The 17,165-nt window shown below is 43.1% G+C and overlaps 1 long non-coding RNA gene across 5 annotated transcripts; it reads right to left on the minus strand.

The window, feature by feature from the left end:
• Nucleotides 1–35: 35 nt before the first annotated feature.
• Nucleotides 36–11,809, minus strand: LOC117841589 (uncharacterized). 5 transcript variants are annotated; one of them, XR_011896970.1, is made up of 6 exons: nucleotides 9,943–11,768; nucleotides 8,893–9,362; nucleotides 6,004–6,086; nucleotides 5,082–5,161; nucleotides 4,767–4,860; nucleotides 36–4,624 (listed from the first exon to the last, which is right to left on the minus strand). It is a non-coding gene; the product is annotated as an uncharacterized lncRNA (long non-coding RNA). The 5 variants fall into 5 exon arrangements; XR_011896969.1 differs by having other exon boundaries at nucleotides 36–4,650; XR_011896968.1 differs by having other exon boundaries at nucleotides 36–4,860; nucleotides 9,943–11,742.
• Between the last annotated feature and the right edge of the window lie 5,356 nt (nucleotides 11,810–17,165).

Consider the following 17,165-nt stretch of genomic DNA (forward strand, 5'->3'; position numbering starts at 1 on the left):
GTCTGTTGGGAGGAAGCAATATTATGTTAGCTTTATCGATGATTACAACAAATATACTTGGGTCTATCCTATCAAATTTAAATCTGAAGTTTTTCGAAAGTTCCATGAATTCCAAAGTCTCGTTGAAAGATTTTTTTGATCGAGAAATTCTTCCGTACAAACAGATTGGGGTGGCGAATACCAACGGTTGAACTCCTTTTTTGGCAAAATTGGAATCTCTCATCTAGTGTCCTGTCCTCATGCACATCAACAGAATGGATCCGCTGAGCGAAAACATCGTCACATAGTAGAAGTTGGTCTTGCTTTATTAGCTCATGTCTCAATGCCCCTTAAATTTTGGGATGAGGCATTCGTAGCTACAGCTTATCTCATTAATCGCATCCAAGCAAAGTTATCAACTATACTACACCACTTGAATGTCTGTTCAATCAGCAGCCAGATTACTCTTCTCTTAGGACCTTTGGATGTGCATGTTGGCCTAACCTCAAGCCGTACAACACCCACAAACTCCAATTCCACTCCAAACAGTGTGCATTCTTGGGATACAACACTATGCACAAAGGATTCAAGTGTTTAGATATATCTACTGGAAGAGTCTATATTTTTAGAGACGTGACTTTTGATGAGAGTGTCTTTCCTTTCTCCAAACTCAATCCTAATGCAGGCACAAGGCTTAGACCAGAAACTCTTCTCGTACCTTTGACATCTAGCAATCTTGAAAGCGCTAGGACTGGTGTTAATAATATAGATGATCATGTGACTAATTTATCTCCTAATGTTACTAATGATTTTGGTGGAAATAACAGTAAAAATCAGGGGCCAAATGCATATGATATGAGCTCTCCAGGAGATGATGCAGGACACACGAACATCAATGTTGATCCTGGTACGATCCCTGGTAGCGTATCACGCTCGGGATCCATGCCGCAGGCGGCAGCACCAGGTGGCGGGACAACGCTCGGTCCGTTGAGCATGCGCGGCGAATCTCCTTGCACCACGCACCTTGCTCCCACGCTCGGGTGCACTAACGCACGGGGGGTGAATCCCTTGGCGCCGCGTCACCGACAACAGCCCTGAAAGCTCCCTCGTCAGTGCCGACCGTGCCCGCGCTTGATTCTTCACAGATTCCAGAGTAGATTTTGTCCTCCGGATCCTCTGCGCCTGGTGGATTTGCTGATCCAACCAACACCAGACCTAGAACCAGACTTCAAAGTAGGATCCAAAAGGAAAAAGTTTATATGGATGACACTGTCAAGTACGGGTGCTTCACCTCCTTTGGTGAACCACAACATCTCGATGAAGCCCTGCAGGACACCAACTGGAAAAAAGGCAATGGATTCAGAGTATGGTGCTCTAATGAAAAATCAGACATGGTACCTGGTTCCTCCTCAAAAAGGAAGGAATGTTATTGGGTGCAAATGGGTGTACAAGATCAAAAGAAAATCAGATGGAAGCCTGGATAGATATAAGGCTAGATTGGTGGCAAAAGGGTTCAAGCAAAGGTACGGTTTAGATTATGAAGATACATTGAGTCCCATAGTCAAAGCAGCTACTATTCGTATCATTTTGTCTATTGTTGTCTCTCGTGGCTGGAGTCTACGACAACTTGATGTATAGAATGCTTTTCGACATGGAGTACTTGAAGAAAAAGTGTTTATGCAGCAACCTCTAGGTTTTGAGGATATGTCTTGGCCCAATTATGTATGCAGGCTAGATAAAGCTATTTATGGGCTCAAACAAGCTCCTCGAGCGTGGTACTCAAGGTTGAGCAGTAAATTGGTTAGTCTTGGATTTAAGTCATCTAAAGCTGATACATCATTATTCTTCTTCAATAAGGGAGGCATTACTGTTTTTATCTTAGTATATGTAGATGATATTATTGTGGCTAGCTCTTCAGAGAAGGTGACAATGGGACTAATAAGGAAGCTAAATGAAGAACTTGCTCTCAAGGATCTTGGTTAGCTTCGTTACTTCTTGGGAATAGAGGTTAATAAAGTACAAGGTGGTATTATTCTGAGGCAACACAAGTATGCCTCAGATCTATTAAAGAGAGTAGGGATGTCAGATTGTAAACCGATAAGCACACCGTTATGTACGAGTGAGAAGTTGTCTCTGCATGAAGGTACTTTACTTGGAAGTAATGATGCAACTCAATACGGAAGCATAGTTGAGGCTTTGCAATACTTGACCTTGACTAGGCCAGATATTTCTTTCTCAGTCAATAAAGTTTGCCAGTTTCTGCACCCACCAACAACAGTACATTGGGCTGCAGTAAAACACATATTAAGATATATCAAACAGTGCACAAGTCTAGGCCTCAAGATACACAAGTCAACTTCTTTCCTAGTGAGTGCGTTTTAAGATGCAGATTGGGCCGGTAGTGTGGATGACAAAAAATCTACCGGTAGCTTTGCTGTTTTTCTGGGATCAAATCTTGTGTCATGGAGCTCAAGGAAGCAACCTACTGTGTCAAGATCAAGTACAGAATTTGAATACAAAGCTCTTGCTAATGCTATTGCAGAAATTATATGGATACAAAAACTCTTACATGAGTTGGGAATAGAAAGTCCATGTGCTGCTAAACTTTGGCGTGACAATATGGGTGACAAATATTTGTCATCTAATCATGTCTTCCATGCTAGGACTAAGCATATCGAGGTGGACTATCATTTTGTGAGAGATAGAGTTGCATAGAAGCTATTGACAATTGATTTTGTTCCTTCCGAAAATCAAGTTGCGGATAGGTTTACTAAAGCACTATCTGTTAGGCTACTAGAGAATTTCAAGGTCAATCTCAACTTAATAAAGTTGTGATTAAGGGAGACTGTTAGAATATATGATAGGCTACGTGTTAATGTTTGTATTGTTCAGTAACGACTTGAGACATGTGCTCGGCCAGGAATCTTGATTTGATTGTTTGTTATCTCTAAGATTTAGTTGTAGATATCTGTAAACAAGATCTCTTGGCCGGCACTCGAGTCTTTACGATCCTGTAATCCTTGCGCATTGTAGCGCCTATATAAACACGTAGCCGTGACCCCCTACGGGGTAGACACGCTTCACCAATTGCCCTCTGTGTTTTGCAGCTAGCTCTACTGTTCTGCTGAGCTACTGACCTCGCGAATCTGTGTGTGTGTTTCTTGAGTGTCCTGTAAAATCAGCCTATTGTGTTCTTGAGAGACGAACTGCCCAGCATGAGACGGAGGAGCTGAGTAAACTGGCTGTCCTTCAGATTCCACCTTCTTGGATTCACAATTTGCAGTAGCTAAGCCTACCGAGCACAAGGGGATGAGTTTTTGTTGAGGCCTTTGCATTCAAAAAAAAATAATATTTACAGGCCTTTAAAGATTGATGGGCCCCTATGGGCTCCTCCTTTCAGCTTGTGCCCGTGCACCAATGGGCTGGGTTGTGGACAGGCCGCTTATGGGCCTCCGATGTTCTTACGCTTTTGCCGGCCGACGGGTCGCAGTGTTTGCCTGCCGTTGAGTGTTGTGTATGCAGTTGTGTTTGTGAGAATTTTGGTCTAATTCCAATCAGGCTGCTCGTTCAACTTTCGCATTTGAAACGAGGACATTTGATGACCGTGAGAGCAAGGACATTTCAATGTGCATGTGCTTATGAATCGCGAGCACCTGCAACTTCTGACAAGGCACGGCTGCTTGAGTGAGAGGACTACCGAGTGCATAGATATCGTGTGACGTGTCGACTTGTGCGCGCACGCTAGACGGGCCTCCTCGTCGACAGTCCAGCTAGGGCAGTCTGGCTCTGGCAGCACGAGTAGGTACATGGCAGCCCTGCGCTGCCACCGCCCTATAGTGATTCAGAACCTTTTGATTGCTTATCTTACTTTATGGACTAGTCGTAGAAGATGAGCAGAAAAATTAGATTGCTCGTTAGTGAATTTCATAACTGTGTAGAAAATGACTAGAGAGGTACGCTACTGCGCATTATTGTTTGCATTGGACCCGGCAGCTTGCATTGCAACAATGAGAATGAAGAGGAATTTTGCATTCGAGCTGGGAATGATTGCTCATCTCAGGTCGATGAGTCGTCGATGGACAGCTGCAGTGGCAGTCGAGAGCCGTACAACAGCATTCCTCATTGCCTGATGATTTGAATTATTCATACAAAGAAATAAAAAAGCTTTCCACATGACATTGCAATGAACCCTAAAATGGTTTTCACAAGATGATATCCCAGAAAATGTTTCTTTCGCCCAGCACTAAAACAAAGAATTTTTTTTCTTCAAGCACAGGAAGTAGTATTGCCACTACACCAATTTTTCACTAAAGCATCCTGAGCACGACAGTAAATGGAAGGATAAGAGCAATGTAGGTTTCAGCAGATGCATCTTCTGACAGCCAAGCTCAACATAACCTATTCTTTTTTGATATATATAATCTGGAGTATACTTTTTATGATATCCTATGAATCGATCGTGCATAGTTTGTCTAAATAATTCTCATGCATTGATCTCAAGCTTAACAGCTGGGTAACAAACAGAAACTAACCCCACAAATTAATCCTCGTCATAATTAACATTCAAAGTCTAGTTAAGTAGCAAAATAGAGGTTACCTGCTTGATGGTGTGTACTTAGAATGAGCAGAGCATGGGATCCTAATCCTAGAACACAAACACGCTCAGTTCACCTAATAGGAAATAGGAAAGCAGTTGCTATTCTTGATCTCATGAAAGCAAAATGCTTAAGCCATACAGGACGAAGAGGTGAAGACTTCAAAGGCATAGGATGACCAAAATGACGCACCTGCATCTATCAGAAGACCTGTGTGCTGCATGCTTCTCTGCTCAAAATCTGTCATCAACATGGATTTGGATCTGGACTGGAACATGATGGAGTTCTGGAGGAGTCAGGTGCGGAAAATCTGTCAGCAACTATTTCTGCTCTTAAATGCTTTACTATTCTATGCTGATTTCCAGCTCTTTAATAACACTTTGAAATGAGAAAAAAATTAGAATGACAAGAAATAGAGGCACCAAGAATGAAACAAAACAGTGGCTGTACACAATTATTGGCAAAGTTAATTTGATCGAATGGCAAATGTGCAAATCAAGTAGTTACCTTCTGCTCACTTGAAGCACACCCTGCATAAACAACAAGCAACAGCTCCAACCTGACCTTCTGCTCCCCTCAAGCACACCCTGCATTAATAACAGGCAACAGCTCCAACTCTGTTTATCGGACTCTTGCAATGGCTGCGCCAGGCAGGTTTGCCAGGGCTGGAAGCAAACAAGCCCTGATATATCAATGGGGTGTTTGGATTCATGGACTAATTTTTAGTTCGGGTTACATCGCGCTATTTGGATACCAATTAGAAGGACTAAACGTGAACTAATTATAAAATTAATTGCATAAACGAGGGCTAATTCGCGAAATGAATCTATTAAGTCTAATTAATCCATAATTAGCATATGTTTATTGTAGGATCACATAGGCTAATCATGAATTAATTAGGCTTAATAGATTTGTCTCGCGAATTAGCCCTCATTTATGCAATTAGTTTTATCATTAGACTATATTTAATACTCCTATTAGTGTGCAAACGATATGACAGAGACTAAAGTTTAGTCCGGGGTATCAAACACCCCCTAAGTAACCCTTGTACGCACTAAAAAAACACCAAGCATACGGAGAACATGGCCCAAATTTTATTGTAAGCGATGCCAGTCATTCACTGAAATTAACTCTTGCCCTCTAGTTGGACTTGCCCTTCTGGTCATCGAACCACGAGAACCATAAGCGCTTGAGCTGGTGCGGCCTAGCGTGCAGAGGCAATATCAGGCAACATTAGCCTACAATGCATTGAACTACAGATATAGATAGTAGATGAATTAAATCGCGAATTTGATGTTTATGCCTTGCCCAGGAAGGTGGTTACAATATGCAATCTGATCATGAAACTTTCACCACGCACTTTAACTTCAAGAAATTAGGCAGGATAACAGAAAAATGAAAAAGAAATCGATGATGGATGATAAGATACCTGCAATAGTAATGGATGGTACTTCATGTTCTTATTCTCCAATCACTCATTTAGGCCAGTTTACCACTAATCTGCATTCCACTCTGCAAAAGAAATGATAATATGAGTTAGAAATACCCCTCATTTGATCTATTGTAAGTGAAATATTCAGGATTTGTTGCAGATGTTATACAAAAGTTCCATGCTAATAATTATGTCCCCCTAAATTGTGTCCCCCTCCAGCAGTTCCCCTAAAATTGAATCCTAAGATTTTAAAAGTGGGCATGCAGGTAATGTCGGCATGCTCCAGGAGCTGTCTCTTAAACAAATTGGGGCATGATTATTGCAGGATTGCTAGAAGCACAGAAACACACAATGCAATTAGCAAAAATGAACAATAAGAAAAGAACTTGCTGATGCTTCCTATTAAAGCTACCCTACCTTCAGTTGAACAAAAATTCAGGTAACACAAGACAAGAAGACAAAGCTGTAATTAAGCAGTCACTTGGAAGTATACCCGGTTCAACTAAACAGCAAATTCAAATTCTACTTGTTCTAAAGATGATTACTAATTTATTTTCAGTCATATGTCATTGGATAACCCATGCACGCACTCATCCACCGAAGTAAAAGGCTGGAAGAATAGCTACAGAATCTCACTCAGATTGATTTCTATAGCTCTGCTTATTCAGAATAACTGCTGGGCCATGATACTTTTGTGCACGCACTGACACAACTGCAAATCGTTTAAGAGATATGAGGAATCGATTAACATCTGTTCACAGTGGTTGTGAGATCTCGCCTATCGAATTGAAAGCAGCTGCAGCCCGCCGGTGACAAGCACAAAAACAACTAGAAATTCCCTGCTAGCTAGGATGTTCTGATAACAAAATCTAGCCAAAAAAAAACTTGTGGATTTAAAACCTCAGTGGGTGAAACTCTATACGAGACCTCAATAATTTGTTGTTCTTCTATTATACTCTTCCCACTTCCCAATCCAAATTGTAAGTGCTTTTCTAAATACATAGTTTTTAATGTATATCTAAGCACATAACAAAAATTATATACCTATAAAAGCTAAAACGTTTGGCCCCTTATTTTCTAATATTCTGCCTGTTCCAAATTATAGTTCATTTTATTAATTTTGCCCAAAGCCAAGCATTAACAACTTTGACCAAGTTCGTGATGTTTAGGTCAATCAATCTCATTATTAGTGAGCGAGCGATCATCCATCGTATATACTGGTCAGTGTTGAGGGAAGATGCATGGATGCTGAATTGTTGGCTCGAGATGATACGTACGATAGCCAGCCAGCAGGAACAAGTGGAAGGAAGAACGCATGTGACAAGCGGCAACGAGACACGATCCTCCGTACGACACCCTGCTGCTGTGTGCTGGCCGCCATTGCCATGAGCTACTGCAGATCGATCGATCGAGGAGGTGCCCATCTCACGGTTGTCGTTGCAGACTTGCAGCTAGCCACGGGATACATAGATAGTATACAAATATTATATGACGTTTAGAACAGGCTAGTTAATTGTCGTATATTTGTAATCTTATATTACATTTCGCGCCCGTCCTCGTGAAGATTGCCGGCACGTACGGGACCATGCTTTGACGTACGTGCGTACGTAGCCTGCCTAGAATATGTGCATGCATGCATGCACTGCATGGTCCACCGTACCGCCGATCATATCTCGTCCGTGCTAGCTGCCTGCTCGTGATCGGTGATCGGTCCACTCTTCTTCCATCTCGTATAGTACCTAACTTTTCATCAGTATGTAAAAACCAAGTGATGATGAGTGACAGTTAGGCATGTTTTTATATATGTTCGTTCATGTGCAAGTGAAACTACTGAAGATGATGATGAGCGAAGAATCGCATTTGCACCCATGTACGTGCACGTGGTCATGTAACCTGAAGAAACAAACCTTTCATATATCAGACACAACGTCGGAAACAGCTACAATCAGTATTCAGTACTACGTCCAATGCAAGCTGATGATCTCTCCTGCCAGTTCATTTTTTTTGAAAAAAAATGCAATCTGGTGATGAAAGAGAGCTAGGCTACTTGGGTATTATTCCCTCCGTTCCAAAATGCATGCACGTAGATGTACCTTCAAAGCTTGACAAGTTTGACTTGGGATAAAATTAGAACGATTTACGTTTTGAAACACGGAGGGAATTAATACCAAATTATGAGGGGACAGTACTAAATAAAACGTGTAGATCATGGCCGGCAAATGATCGATCGAGCCCGCTTTATTCTTGCCACGCTTAATCAGTTGCAGACTTGCAGTCACTGAAACAATTCAACTGTCGTTAATTACATGGTACTGGCCGGCACTGAAACAATTCAACTGTCGCACTAGAACCCAACTCCTTCCACAGTCGTTTATTATGCAGATGCAGCACTAGACTGTCCAGTTCGTACTGGGATACTTATTAGAGTTCTCTCAAGCATAGTAATAGTACTATTGCAAGTTTGGAACGTAAAATAGCATGCAGAAGGCCAGGCTGGGTGCTAGCTGCTTGTTGTATTGATAAAGAAAAGTCAAGACTAGACAGTCATCAGCACATGCAAAATTAACTCACACCAGCATGCAGCTGCCAACTTGAAAGATTCAGTTACACGGTTCACTCAAATGTTTATTGTTTAATTTGCCTGATGATGAGCAAGCATATATTATACATGATCAAGTAAGTAGCTGGCCCATCATCAGACACTGTGGCAATCCAATTTGCAGGCTTTATAGATATGATATATGCAACCAGGGTGTGAAGTGGAAGTAATAAAGATCTATGTATCCCATCCACTATATATAAAGAGAGAACACAACACAGACCTGCAGTTTGCAGCCTGCAGAAAGGCAAAAGTAACAATAGGTAAAGCGAGCTGAAAATTTTCACCTTTCACTTGTTGCTGGGGGCACAGTAGGAATAGTACGGTTGTACCAGCAGCACCACCAGAGTCTGCAAGGCTTGTCCCTGGCCTGATCAGCTAGCAGGAGCTCATCAGGGTGTGCATTATGTGTGTGTGTGTGCGTGTGTATTGGTCCCCTTCCTTTGGCACAATAATAGCAATGTACTACGTACGTACCCCCGGCCGGCCCCCTGCTGCCTCTGTCTGCATCGTCGAGATCGATCCATCTACATGGTCCACTCCAACAAGTTGAACCATCTACCCGGGCACTGCTGATTCCTCTCCATCTATCATCATCAACTGCCACTGCTCATCATCAGCTCATGCTCTTGATGCTTCTGTCAGTTCTGTGGCTGGCGCATCGATCATATGCCCCTGCTTGCTTCGCTTCGCTTCATTCGCTTGCCGGTCGATCTGTTCTTCCTCAACGGACGGAAGAGATATGGTCCATCATATCCTATTATCATCACAAACAATATAATATAATCTTCAGGAAACCTACCTACCTAGATATTATCGGGGAAAAAACAATAATTAATTAAGTCTCCGATGATCGACTGCATACAGAAATTAAGAAAGGAAAAGTAGGTGCTGACGAAGATGAGGGAGAAATGGCACCCTTCTTTATATAGGAAATAATGGATACAATGTCTGAGGTAGCGGCAGAGTACAGATCATACAACTGCAGAATATATTCAGTAGTTGTATGATGATTGGGAATATTTTGTAGATCAGCATATCTGTACTACGTCAATCAGACGATCGATGATGCCGACGCCAGTGCAGTGTTGGCACATTGGGTTTTGCAGCATTGGGACAAGAACAAATAAAGTATATGGATGACAGAGAATGATTAGTGATTCATGTTCGGTGACCGTGTTTGTCGTCCCTCTCTAGCTAGTACTTAGCTAGGATCAATCAAAGTTAGGATGCGCCCAAACTGGATTCATCTTGAGGGAGGATTTAGATAAAAAAAAAATGGGAGAAAACACTAGCTAGGAAGAGGCAGCAAACCGAATGAATGTTATTACTCGAACCTGTAAGGTATGCAGCATAAGCTTAATGATCTTCCAACCACTTCTTCCAGGGAAAATTATAGCAAGTGTGCAGATGTTGCCAAGGGAAGTGATGAGCTTCTTCTTTCTGCCACATAAATCGAACGGAACCTGCCATGCATTAAACTCATAATACACCATAAAATCATGGCTCCCCGGGCTTAATCATGAAGTATATATGCTTCTCCCAACCGGAAATAAACAACACAAGACCAAGTGAGACTCACCTCGCACTGCAGCCTAGCTTGAGAATGAAGGCTTGATGCCAACTGAAAATCACAAGGCACTTAGCTTCTTTTTGGGTCCAACCTCAGACAATCTACTCTACTACTCCGCCTCGGCGACGGAGAGCAGCAGTAAGATATAAATAATGTGCAAAAACAAAGGCGAATAAAACTCAACTCAAGTGAAAACAAATTAATTAAGCAAGGTAGCAGTTGAAGGAAAGAATTAATGACTACTAGTTCTCAATTGCACCAGAGAGATCCTCTCACTCTTCAAGGTGATGAGTGAGTGCCTGCTGATGCAGCATCATCAAGATTCTCATCTCATCAGGTGTGCATGCTGTGTAGCATCAACTGAGGATGAGGTGGATGTGAATCTTGATGGTGCTGCACCTGCAAGCACCGACTGTTTGCTCCATGATCCGCAGCAGCTTGCAAGGTGATCGATCCGGCAGGAAGCTAATAAGGTATTAGCATACCGCAGATGGAGATCTATACATGCAGCACATGCATCTGACTGATATCCCAATCCCATCGATCAAGAGGAAAGATCCAGCATCTATATGTTTGTTTGGATCGATATGCGCGCATAATAAGGAGCTTTAATTTGAATCAAGAAGAGGAATTAATGCATATAAAGGCACCTCAAGAGAACCATATGCATCAAATTAATTGGACACAAGATAGGAGGAGGAGAGGAAAGATGCAAGCTAAGCTCGAAATAAAGATGGCTATGTAGCTATATATATACATATATATATCAAAAGACCAAATTAAAAGGGAGAGGAGGAGGTAGAGAATCGAAGAATCAAGAACAGGACAGCACGATCTGTTTATCTTTAATTTCCACGCGCCACACCTGTACTACTACACCGCAGCAGCCGCCGCCGGACAAGAAAGGGATGGATGATGCATGGGAGGATTGATCTACACACGCACGCGTATATCTAGAGAAAGTAGCAGGCGAAGAAGCTAACAATAAGATAAAGGTTGTCTCTTGGCACTTGGATGGTGGTGTGGCCAGGGTAGCTCAACAAGGGAGCTGAGCTGATGAGGCCTGATGACTGGGTGGCTACATGGATCGATCTAGGCAAGCAAGATAGCTAGGTATATATAAGGCCGGGGAGGCCTTGCTTGCTTGGCCGGTTGGTTAGAAGAAGCAGAAGCAGAAGCAGGAGGAGGAGGAGATCGACGACTGGGCCGGCCGGGAAAGCAGCTAGAGAAAAACCCTAGATAGGATCGACGGTAGGAGTACTGGATCTTGCTTGTTGGTTGCTTTGTAGCCAGCTAGCACAAGCTCCCATGGAGCTGATGAGGAGCAAGGTGAAGGACGGGCGGCCTAATGGAGAAAATGAAGAGAGAGTAATGATAAGGTTTAAAGAAATGGGGAAGTGAGGATGGAGGAGCAGTTGCTGATTGCTCTCTCCATCTCTCTCTACCTCTCTCATGCATCTCAACAAAAAAAAAGAAAGAGAAAGAGAAAAAGAAAAGAAAAAAAGTTGCTGGTAGAGGTGAGACCAAGCGAGCTGCAAGCGTTGGATTGCTGACATGTATGCGGCCCCGCGCTTTTGCGTCCGATTGGCCGGCGCCACTAGGTTGTTTTCGCAGGCTGCCACTGCCACTGCCTCTGCCCCTGCCCCCACCCCACCCCACATCCACATGTATGCAGCGTGACAGCGCCACCAACAACGCAACGCAACCTAAATCAATTATACACGCTTGCATTGCATTGCATTGAGAACTTTAATTTCTGAAACCACCAATGGCACGTCGCCATCTACGGCCGCACACCAACCATAAACTACCTACTGTTCCTTCTCTTTCAATGTATAGTATTTCTCACTAGCCAATGCTGCTCAGGCGCGTGGCCTGCGCACGCTAGCTAGCTACTTCCTCTCATCACAAATACTCGTCTATATGTGGAAGTATAGATTAAGACGTGAACGGAGGTTTAATTTTTGTGCTGAAACCTGTCCATATGGGTTCGAGTACGCGAGACGCCAATACTTATAATAATTTTTTTATGGATTTATTACCGGTTTTAATCGGCATTATTTTTTTTCTAGTGTTAAGCGATGTCTCCGTCGACATCGAGGGTGATCCGTCAAACTCGACATCTGCTAGCTCAATCTCTCGAAAGTGCTTGTGCACTGTATTTTGAAAAAGGAAGTATATATAGATTAATGCCTCTTAAACTTCCTAGAGCGATGCAATCCCCTCTTAACATATATGGAGCCATGGACCAACAACTTGTGTGTAGATAGATGGTCTTGTGCCTTAATTAAAGTGAGTGGGAATATGATGCACACTTGGGGCCGGGAACTGCAGGAGGCCGGTGGGCGGGCAACAATTCTGCCTGAGCCTGACTAGCTTAGGCAGTGACCCCCCAACACACAGTCACGCTGCCAGGGGCGGGTCAGTCCATGTCTAAAGTTTAAGGTCCACACCACGAAATTAAAACTTGTCACTGACGTGATCCATGGTGTGACAAGGATGTGTGCGTGTGTCTCTCACCTATCTGAATATTCATTTGATCAGTACAAGATTATCTTCTTCTTTTTTGCGGGAAAATGCTGTTCGCAAGAAGGCTGAGGGGAAAAAAAAATCTCAGCATTAGAGATGCAAAACAAAAAAGAAAAAAGAAAGAAAGCCATCGTAATAAGTGGAGCAGGAGAAGAAAGGACCGGGACGACGACTTCCATCCCTCTCAGCAGTCAGCAGTGAGCATCACCAGCTAGCACAGAGCATGGCAATGGCATCCACCATTGGTGCGTCGCTGCTGAGCTGAGCTGCGGCCTGAGCTGTTTGTTCGGTGGCACTGTACTGCGGCCATGGCCACCATCCATGGTCCCCCGCGAGAACATGGTCCTCGTCGTTCCAACTGCCACACACTACCATTGCTTAATCACTTGATCACTCCTGTAGTAGCTTCAATAATAACAATCTGATACTGCTATTGCTTAATTCTAAATTGCTGCCACTGCATTCTTCATTCATGCACACCGTCAGTAATGGGCCGGGATGATTCAGAAAGCACGCATGCGTGCATTCTGAATTCCACCCGATGGATCTGAATCCCCGGCCGGTCATCTCCTGTCGGCAGTACGCATATAGATCGATCAGATCAGGGGCTCGCATCTCGAAGCACGCGGGGCACAGGCTGTCACATTATGTGCGTGATGATTGATTAGTCAGTAGTTAGCCAGGGTACTTATATTAGGATTACTTAATCCACCCATCGCTGCTGGCCTAATTATCTGCGGTAAGCAGCTGCTGGTTTTGTTTAACCCTTAGCTTGTTCGATCCGCAGGCCATGGGTGTCGACATCTCCACACTCCCCAAGTCAACCAAGCTTAATTCTTCTTACTCTGTCAGGTTTTGATCAGTAAGCTACTACTTACTACTGCTTGAGATTCGTCATCAGATTCAATAACATGCATGCTCATAGTGCCAGTAACAGATCAGCAACTGTGATACCACTTGGTCGGCTGAATGTAGCCCAGCCCCAGATTGCGAATATACTGATAAATGCCATGCAAATGAGTACTGGAGGAAACATTTTCTTCAGGAATTATCGATATAGCAACATTGAAAACCTACTGACGATGATCACATTCAGTTAATGTGGAGAATATAAGATACTAGTTCTTTTATAACTCTCTCTCTCTCTCTCTCTCTAAGCTAGGCAAAGCTCCTGTACGTAGCTTAATTTTCGCGCCAGCACGCATCTTAAATCGTTCGGTGTCATCATATATAAGGCGACAAATGGCAAGGATTGGGCTGACACAGGAGATAATATAAATAGAATATATATATGCCTTGATTCCTTTGCTGGGTTGATCATGACGACGTTCGTTCCATCACTCATTGATTAGTTTAGTTTATTTAACGACCCGATGAAATAAATACACAGTATGGTTTAAGTATATATGCACAGGCATCTAGCTAGCATGCCTCCCCTCCCGAAAGATTCCTCGTCTCCATCTCAGGCAGGTGCCTTCTCTGAACATTGTACAATGTTTTCGCCTTTGGCCCTTCTAAAAAGTTTCATGTATGTAATATGTGACCGTCACTTGCTCGGGCTTACCTCTTTTTTAATACAGTAACAGCTCTTCTGCTGACTTGTTTCAAAAAAAAAATATATCTGACTGTCACCAGCAATATTATATTAGTGACGGCCCTTCCTTGCAATCGAAAGGTTAATAAACACCTACTGCTAAACAATGGGGGTTGGAGGATTGCGTAGATATGCATGACGTGTGTCAAGCTGTTTGGTTAAACTCTAACCTTAATTTTTTTTCTTAATTATAACAACCCTCGTACCTCTAACTTTTGATTCCGAAAAACTCAAGGTGGTCATTTAAACTGCATGGATATGAATGCTCATTTATAGTTTGATCGGCTTAAATTGCATTTCAGCTTATATATTAATTATCTCAACATATTGATCTTATCCTTGTGAAAAGGAAAGAAAGGGGAGAGCCACCTGAAAGATGCTTTGCATTCTAAAATGGAGATGTTCGTCTTCTAAGCATAGTCAATTGGCTAGACACATAGACAAAGGAATAAAGGGGCCTGTTCTCATCAGTTAGCTTTAGCAAAGAGCAGGCAGGTTCCTAGCTAGGCAAAAGAGGTGGGTGCTTCCAAACAGGAGTAGCAAAGTTGTTAGAGCACAATCGATGAACACGATGAATAGGATTAGTTGCACCAAAAGCAATAAATAAAAATATCAGTAGCTACAAGCACCAGTGAGTAAAGCCATTGGAGGGAGTAGGAGAAGAAAAAAAACCTTAAAAGTTGCAAACCCTAATCAAGGACCCTGGATTCTAGTATGGAGTTCGGCGCTAAAGAAATCATCGGCCGTAGCGCCCACCCACTGGAATCACCATACTCCGTAGTGTGTTTTGTTTATTGCAACAAAACAAAGGGCAGTACGAGGAGGAGGAGGAGGGAAGAAAGAAAAAGCTTTGGAGCTGATTGAACCATGGTGTGGTTGAGTACAGATGCATGATTGCATATATTGCATCTTCACTCCTCTCTAGCTAGCTCCTCTACCCACAAAGGGTAAAAACTAGGAGAGCATTTCAGCATAGGACTACCTATATCTGGGACGAGCTCTCCCCACTTGATGAGTGGCTAATTATATTAACCATGGTTTTATTTGCATCTCTTATGCATTTTAACGTGAAATGGTATAATAAAGGGACTAAATCTATGAGCATTAAGTTAAGAATGTGTAAACTAAAAGGACTAAATTTCTAGATCTTGTCGTACAAAGATATTAACCGACAATCACCCGTGGAATCTGCTGCATGCTATAAAGGTTGGGGTCAGGCTTACATGGCTTTGAACGTAAAGCATGTACGTTTAGGGTGTTTGCTAGTTGGACTATTGAGTCAGCAATCGTACAAAGATATTAATCGACAATCGTCCATAGGATCTACTACTGCTATAAAAGCAAAGGTCATGGTATATGTGTTTGAGCATGAACATGTGGGATGAGGTGTTTGCAGGCTGGATTGTTGGTGCCCGTGACTGTGAGTTAGCAGGTAAAGTTGGCGTGTCCTATTTAACAGTGTTCTTCAGTACATGTGTTAGGTGATATTTCTTTTCTTTTATCATAGAGAGTGACGTGGCTATTACTAGGACAGTGTGAACGGTCGGAGAGTTTTTTCCTTGAAAAGGCTAATGAGGTGTCAGTATGTAAAATATGTGAACACCGATGCGCGTAATCCTATATTCAAAGAGTGCTGCTGTGAAGTGATCCTCCTCTCCATATACATACAAGGAAGTGTCGCTCCAGCTGCAGTCGTGAAATCATTTTCAAGCGGCTGGAGAGGAGGAGAAAAGGATGAAGAAAAAACCAACGGGAATTGAAGAAAGGAACGTTGGATGTGGTGGTGGTGGGCCCGGGTGCCCGTGATGTGGGCAACAACCTAGTACCGCCCCCATTGAGCCCAATGCAGGCGGGCCCCAGCAGCCCAAACTTTCACGAGTCACCACCACTCGTTTTCGCTGCCGAGTGGACCCGCCCTCTCATCCTGCTCAGCCAATGAATGAGAGAGACCACCGTCTTCTCTCTCCTACTGGCTAATCAAAAGCGTACAGCTGTGGCCCCACCTCTCTCTTTCTCATCTACTAGTCCACTCTGAAAACAACACTGTTTTTCTTTTGTGGCAAAAATTTTCTCCTCCCTAGCTAATGCTACTTTATCTCTTGTCACCGTTTTTAACCAAAAAAATCAGCACAACAATAATCCATTTAAAAAATCAGCACAACAATAATATATTGGCACTGCATGCCGGATTTTCAAACATTTAGAAATGGAGGGAGTCTTTTTGACAAAAAAAAAACAAACATGGAGGGAGGTAGCAGCAGTACTGGGACGCACCAGAGTACGAGCGTGTCTCCTGCATCTCGTGTAGTACACTCGTGTTGAGGCTGTCCTCCTTGTCCATGCAATGCATCATGGACCATGCATCCTTGAATTCAATCCTCCTTGTTGTACATGGGCCTGGCCCTAGATTTGGTGTGGGTTTATGGAAAACCACTGTGAATCGAGTTACCACTGAGCGATCGAATTAGTTCTACTCCAATCATTTGTACCGCGTGCCTAGCCACGTACGGTTGTTGGTTGCACTGCCGTGACTGCCATGGCACGCATGCACGTACAGCCGTAGATGGTGCGTACGCTTGCTACCTAGGGAAGACACAGCAGGCAGGGTACCATCACAGTCATACATAGGATTGGGGAGTATTATATATGCATACATGTAAACAGTAACCATATATGTTCATCAAGATGTAGCAGTACACGTGGTCACGCCTGAAATAAAATGTGGTTAGTTGCATCACAGTCAACACGAAAAATACTAATGAACAGTGCTACCGATGATGGAGTCGTAGTACTGTGCCTGCCTAGCTTAGCTGCAAAAAGGTGCCTAGCTAGGTTCCCAACCAACAAGCAAGCTAATGCTAATC

The sequence above is a fragment of the Setaria viridis genome, chromosome 1 (genome assembly GCF_005286985.2).
Source record: "Setaria viridis chromosome 1, Setaria_viridis_v4.0, whole genome shotgun sequence".
Classification (NCBI taxonomy): Eukaryota; Viridiplantae; Streptophyta; class Magnoliopsida; order Poales; family Poaceae; genus Setaria; species Setaria viridis.